The 7500-nt window shown below is 40.0% G+C and overlaps 1 protein-coding gene across 1 annotated transcript in view; it reads left to right on the plus strand.

The window, feature by feature from the left end:
• The window catches only part of LOC119589642 (sca1 complex scaffold protein scaA-like), a 74591-nt gene that overhangs the window by 39541 nt on the left and 27550 nt on the right, over positions 1-7500 (plus strand). The window lies entirely within an intron of this gene.

The following is a 7500-nucleotide window of genomic DNA, read 5'->3' on the forward strand; positions in this document are numbered from 1 at the left end:
TCAGAAAAGAAGAATGAAGTTAATGAAAACAATAATAAGGATGATGATGGTAATAATGACAATAGTAATAATGATAATGATAATAATAATGATAATAATAGTAATAATAATAATAATAATAATAATAATAATAATAATAATAATAACAATAATAATAATGTTAATAATGAACTAGAAATAAAAATTATAATTATGCAAATAATATCAATACCTATAATAAAAATAATAATATCAATATTGATAATGACAATAAAATAGGACTTATAACAATAATGATAATAATAATATTATCATGACTGTGAATGTTATTGCGATTAATGTGTTTGCTGTTGTTGGTATTATGATTATTATCATTAGCACTATTATTTTGATAATCGTTATCATTGCCATTATGATTTTGAGAATCTATATCATTGCCATTATCATTGTCAGTATTATCTTTATCATGAATATTGTAATTGCCGTTGTCTTTCAGTAACTATTACTGTTCTCATTTATTTCCTATCCTATCGTAATTCCAATTTTTATCTCGTTTATTTCATAACAAGTCTAAAGAAAGGGTGAAAAGAAAGAGGCGAAAGCCATGTCTTTTTATCAACATTGGCAAACATAATTAAGACAACTCCTTGTTTTTTCCTTTCTTTTATTTCGTGGAATGGAGCGATATTTCGATCAATAACTATCAATTAATGCCTATGTTAATCGTAAGGACTTTGCCGTCTTCTTGTGAAAACGATAACGATGACGACAGAGAGAGCTATAGGGCGGCTGTGATGACGTCAACGGATGCGGAAACACACTGAATCCTCGCCCGTGTCTAGGATTATGTCTTGAAGGAGGAATGAAGGAGGAGGGAGGAGGGAGGGGGGAGGGGGAGGAGGGAGGAGGGAGGAGGGAGGGGGAGGAGGGGAGGGGGAGGAGGGAGGAGGAAGGAGGGAGGAGGAAGGAGTGAGAAGTGAGGAGGAAGGGGAAAGGAAGAGGAAGGTGAGAGGAAAAAGGAGGAACTAGGATACAGGGAGGAAAATACTTGAAGGAGGAAGGTGGGAAGTGCTAGGAGGAGGAGGAAGATGGGAAGAGAAAGGAGAAAGTAGGATAGAGGGAGGAAAAAGGAGGAAGGAAGAGGGAAGAATAAGGAGGCACAAGAAAGGAGGGAGGAGCGAAGAGGAAGGGAAAAGGAGGAAGGAGCAAAGAAAAAGAAAAAGGGTAGGAAGTGGAAGAAGGAAGGAGGGAGGAACAAAGAGGAGGAGGAAAGAGGGACGAGCGAGGATTGGGGGGGGGGGGAAGGAGTGAGGAAAAGGGGAGGGGAGCAAGAGGCATGGAAGGGGAAGTAGGAAGGGGAGGGGGGGGCGAGAAGGTGGAGGAGGTGGAGGTAAGGGAGAGGGAAGGGAAGGGAGGGGGCAAGAGGGAGAGGAGGGAGGAAGAGGGGGAGGGGGGGGAAGGAGGAGGAGGGGAGAGGGGGGAGGAAGGGGGGAGGGGTAGAGAGGGGGTAAGTGGATAAAGGGACCCCCCCCCCCCAGCGGGTGTTAGTCACGCTCCAATCCAGGAACAGAAGATGATTGCAGTTTTTCCTATTCTACTATTCTCTCTTTCGTTCTCTCCCTCTCTATCTATCTAACTGTCAATCGGTCTATTTATCTGTCAGTCTGTCTATCTATCTCCCTCTCCTTCTCCCCCTCTCCCTCCCCCCCCCCCCCTCCCCCCCCCTTTCTCTCTCCCCCTCTCTCTCTCTCTCTCTCTCTCTCTCTCTCTCTCTCTCTCTCTCTCTCCCCCCCCCCTCTCCTCTCTCTCTCTCTCTCTCTCTCTCTCTCTCTCTGGCTGATTTTAGCGAGTGACTTCCACAAAACTGTTTTCTAATGAAGTAACCTAATACCTTTCCTGTAATATTGATTATATTGTATGCCAATTACGAAGACAAAGAAGCTAAATGAGGTAAAGGAGAAGAGAGAGAGAGGGAGAGAAGAGGAATAGGGGAGGAGGAGAAGATGGGGAAGGGGAGAGAGAGGTAAGAAAAAATGTGAGGGGAGAGGGACGGAAAGATAGGACGAAAAATAGCTAGATAGATAAAAAGAACCAGAGATTGACGAAAGATAAAGAGTAAAATTAATAACAGAAAAAAAAATATCGAGAAATGGAAAGGCAGTAAACCTGAGAGACGAACAGATAGAAGATAAATAGAATTCAACGATACACAGACATTAAGAAAGAGATAAAAAAAGAGAGAATGAATGATCGAATGCAATCCTCTGCAAGTTGCAAGAGAGCGCCAGGGAAGGGGATCAGTGAATGCAAGCCGGATTCGCCCCCAAGGAAGCAATACGTCTTGGCAGCGACGGAGCTGGAATGGCCGCTCATCCGGGGAACAAAAGAGACGATGCTTTAATCTGCGTTCATGGCGTGCGGAGAGGACAAGGCATATGCAGCCACATACTATATACTACATGTATATACACATACACATACGTATATATTAATCTGCGTTCGTGTGGTGCGAAGAGGACACGCATATACACACACTCACATGTATATACACATACATATACATATATATCAAACTGCGTTCATGGAGCGGGAGATGACACGCCCAAAAAGCGCACATACGCAATGGACATTCACATATGCAGTACACATACATATACATATACACGTGTTTATCTGCGTTCATGGGATGCGGAGAGGCCGCACACATACACATACTCACATGTATATATACATACACAAACACACACATGTTAATCGGTTTTCATGGGTGTAGAGAGGGCACGGATAAAGACACATACATATCTGCATATGCACATACACATACATAAAAAACACGCACTTGTGTACACACACACACACACACACACACGCACACACACACAACCACACACACACACACACACCACACACAAAAAAACACACCCCCCACACACACACCACACCCCACCCCACACACACACACACACCCCCCACACCCACACACAACACACACACACAAACACACACACACACACACATGCACACACAACGATAGAGGTTGTAATATTTGTATAAGCAGAAATATTTGTGTGTTATCATCAAGAAATGAATATATAATGCATCTCTCCACAGCCTGCTTTCAAAGACACGTTAAGGCACATGCAGATAACGCCACTGTCGGTAGTCAACATGCGAGAACAAAAGATTTTCCATAACTACAAAATAAACAATACCAAAGATTCGGTTTATATTCGATCCTGTACCACGGCCACTCCGGGTTTGCGGGCGAGCGAAATTTCAAACCAAACCAGCTTATCCACAGAAGCATTTTTGGACTTTCCCAACTTGACAATAAAAGTATTTTTGGGCGGATTTCTATTTTTTTTTTAAGTCTTTTCACCATGGAGGAACATGATGTCAGGGGAGAGGGAGAGGGGAGAGGGGAGAGGGGCGAGGGGAGAGGGAAGAGGGAGAAGGAGGAGGGGAGAACGAGAAGGAAGAGGGGAGAGGGGGAGGATAGAGGAGAGGGACACTGGAGAGGGGAAAGGAAGAGGGAAAGGGGAGAAGAGAGAGGGGAAGAAGAGATGAGAGAGCGTGGGAAAGGAGGAGTCACGCAGACATATGGATTTATCTTAATCTGTATGCCGGAGAGAGAAAGAGATGGTGGGCGGTGAGTTGGTAGGTTGATAGACGGGGACGCAAATAGACAGGTAGGTAATAGGTAAACCAATAGATAGGTAAATAGATAGATAAATTAATAAATATTGATAGGGCTAAAGTAAAAGATGGAGAGAGAAAGAGAGACAGACAGACAGGTAGACAGACAGAGAAAAGAAAGCGGGCATGAGATGATACAAAGAGAGATAAAAACAAAAAAATAACTACATCTAATTGATACAGAAACAGACAGATACAAATTGATAGACATAAAATGACTGACGCAGATTGAGATATATAAGCAAACAGAGAGAAAGAAAGAAAATCAGTATTGTTATATATATATATATATATATATATATATATATATATATATAATATTATTATATCACACACAACAACATACACACACACATACTTTTTCGTTAATTGAGAAAGATAAAAACAAGAAACACATCTAAAAATATCAAAGCATCACAAAGGCCATTTTCATATTAAACGAAAATCTCATGAAATCCGAAACGAAGCTTATTGAATCAAAGCTCAGCTCTCAAAAAAACATTATCGTCAACTGAATACTAAGTCGCTAACAGTAAAAAAAAAAGAAAGAAGAAGAAGAAGAAAAAAAAAAAAAAAAAAAAAAAAAAAAAAAAATATATATATGATATATATTTATATATATAATATATAAATATATATAATTATATATATATATATATAATATAATATTATATATACTATATATATATAAATAATATATATAAACTATATATAATATACTATATATATATATATATATGATAACTTGATCTGTACTTGAGTTAATCTGATATCAACATCTTGAACATTAGGCTTAGGGGACAAGTAGATATAGGTACTACCCTTGAATTATATTGTTAGAGATGATAAGTGGAATATAAACACTGAATCTAAGTATGATGTGATATAAAACGAGAGAGGAAGTGGGAGAGACATGCGTATATACATACGTACAGGGAGAGCGAATGAAAGAGGGAAGAACGAGCGAGCGAGGTAGAGGTAGAGAGAGAGAGAGAGAGAGAGAGAGAGAGAGAAGAGAGATGAGAGAGGAGAGAGAGGAGAGAGAGAGAGAGAGAGAGAGAAGAAAGAGAGAGAGCAGGAGAGAGAGAGAGAGAGAGAGAGAGAAGAGAGAGAGAGAGAGAGAGAGGAGAGATAGAGAGAGAAATATTAGATATAGAAATTAGATTAGATAATAGATACAATAGATGCATAGATAGATAGATGATAATCGATATATAGATAGTAGATAGATATATAGATTAGATAGATAGATAGATAGATAGACAGGCAGGGCAGAGAGAGAGAGAGAAGCGGGGAAGAGGGGCAATAAGAGAGAGAGAGAGAGAGAGAGAGAGAGAGAGAGAGAGAGAGAGAGAGAGAGAGAGAGAGAGAGAGAGAGGGAGAGAGGTTGACAAATATACAGATAGAGAGAGATAAACAAATAGATAAACAGATAGCTATATCTATCTATCTATATCATATATATAAATAGATAGATAGATAGATAGCGAGAGAGCAGCAGAGACAGAGAGAGAGAGAGAGAGAGAGAGAGAGAGAGAGAGAGAGAGAGAGAGAGAGAGAGAGAGAGAGAGAGTGGAGGTGGCGAGCGTACACCAGCGAACTTCCTGCTCAATTACAGCTGCCTCCGCCGATGTCATCGCGACCACCAGTCCTGTGCCAGTTCCTTAATGTTCAGCGGGTCGGGGGTTCCTCACGGCCGAGGACAGGGGCCTATAATTAACTGCAAAAGACCTTTTTCGATGCGAGGGCGCGGGGAGGATGCAGGAATCGGTGGAAGAAGTTTTATGGAGTTTTATGTGTGTGTGTGTGTGTGTGTGTGTGTGTGTGTGTGTACATGCGCAGGTACGATTGTGCAAAAATACACATATATATACACATATGCATATATACACACATACGCATACATACACATGCACATATATACACACATACGCATACATACACATACACATATATACACAGATACGCAAACATACACAGACATATACTATACACATACGCATACATATACAGGCACATATATACACATACACATACATACACATACACATATATACACATATACATCTACATATACATATACATTCAAATTCACCGTATTTGAAAAGGAAATCGTCAAACTGCAACGCTAGTTAGACCGTGCTAAACTTTTTAATGTGTTAAAATGGACGTTTGTAACTTTTGGAATTAAAATAGAGTTTTAGCATAGAAAATATTTTTATAGTATTTTTTTTTTTATATACTGGCGACACATAGAGGGGAAAAAGCCTTGTTTTTTCACGTTCACGTAATTAAATTTCTATCACACTGAGTCTCCACTTTTGTTTAGTGAATTAGGGTACATTTGTGTCTGTTTCAATGCGTAAATAATTAAATAATAAGTAAATAAGTAAATAGTACATGTGTATATACAAAGGAGACATGAAGAGGGAAAAAGTACAAATATATAGAGAAAGAGTAAAGAGTAAAGAGAGAAAGAGCGGGGGAAACAGAGAGTAAGAGTGATAGTGACTGAGAGAGAGAGAGAGAGCGAGAGAGAGAGAGAGAGAGAGAGAGAGAGAGAGAGAGAGAGAGAGAGAGAGAGAGAGTCGGAGAGACATAGAGGCATATAAACAAACAGACAGAAGACGCGTGAGGACGAGAGAGAAATAGAGAGAATGAGAAAAATGAGGACGAGAGAAACTCAAGATGAAAAAAATATAAGAGAAACAGAAGACATTGCACTCTTGGCGCTCATAGCCCACCCAAAAAAAAAAAAAAGGTGAATACCAACAGACACGCGAGCCCGAATGACTAGAGGAAGGACAGGCATGACAATAAACATAAGGAGACAGTGACAAAAGAGAGAATTTGATCCAAACCGGAACGCCTGACGGATTCGAGGGAGACGACCCCTATTCGCAAAAAAAAAAAAAAAAAAAAAAAAAAAAAAAAAAAAAAAAAAGTGAAAAAAAAGATAAAGATAAATAAAGATAAATAATAAAGAAGACAAGTAGATAGACTGAAAGAAATAGGGGATAAAATGAAAACCGGAAACAAAATAAAGATGGAAATCATATCATATGCACTCCCGTTGGGACTGCACCTGAAAACAATAAAGAAAAATATGCAGACACTTTTTCAGGGCGCAAAGAGAAACTAAAAAATCATTTGAAAAATATGGAGAGAGAGGACCATAGAGAAGAGAGAGAGAGAGAGAGCGAGAGAGAGAGAGAGAGAGAGAGAGAGAGAGAGAGAGAGAGAGAGAGAGAGAGAGAGACCGACAAACACACAGACAGAGAAAGACATACACACACACACACACACACACACACACACGAACAGCACACACACACACACACAACACACACACACACACAAACACACACCCACAGACACACACACGTAGCACCTACACACACACATAAAAAAACGCTCCTTGCATGCCGCGCGCGCGTACACACACACTGAAAAGAAGAAAGAGATAGAGACACTCGTTCGGGATGTATTTGCATGCCTGGCAGTGTGCGTTGGTCACCTGTCTCGTCCTGATTAATGGATAGAATTTTCTCTTCCAAAAGCATTAAACCTGAGTCTGCTGCTTGCCTTCTCTGCAACTGCACACGAGCACCACTCTGCTGGATTTTGGGGTTCTCTCTCTCTGTATCGGTCTCATTCTGTTTCTTTCTCTCCTTCTTTTGCATCTTTCTATCAGTTTATCGTTTAATTTCTCTATCTATTTATCTCTGTTTTTCTGTATATATATTTTTCTCTCTCTCTATTAGGCCCTATATGTCTGTCTGCCTGACTATCTGTCTGTTTATCTGTCTGTCTGTCTCTCCTTTC

This window comes from Penaeus monodon, chromosome 26 (genome assembly GCF_015228065.2).
Source record: "Penaeus monodon isolate SGIC_2016 chromosome 26, NSTDA_Pmon_1, whole genome shotgun sequence".
Taxonomy (NCBI): domain Eukaryota; kingdom Metazoa; phylum Arthropoda; class Malacostraca; order Decapoda; family Penaeidae; genus Penaeus; species Penaeus monodon.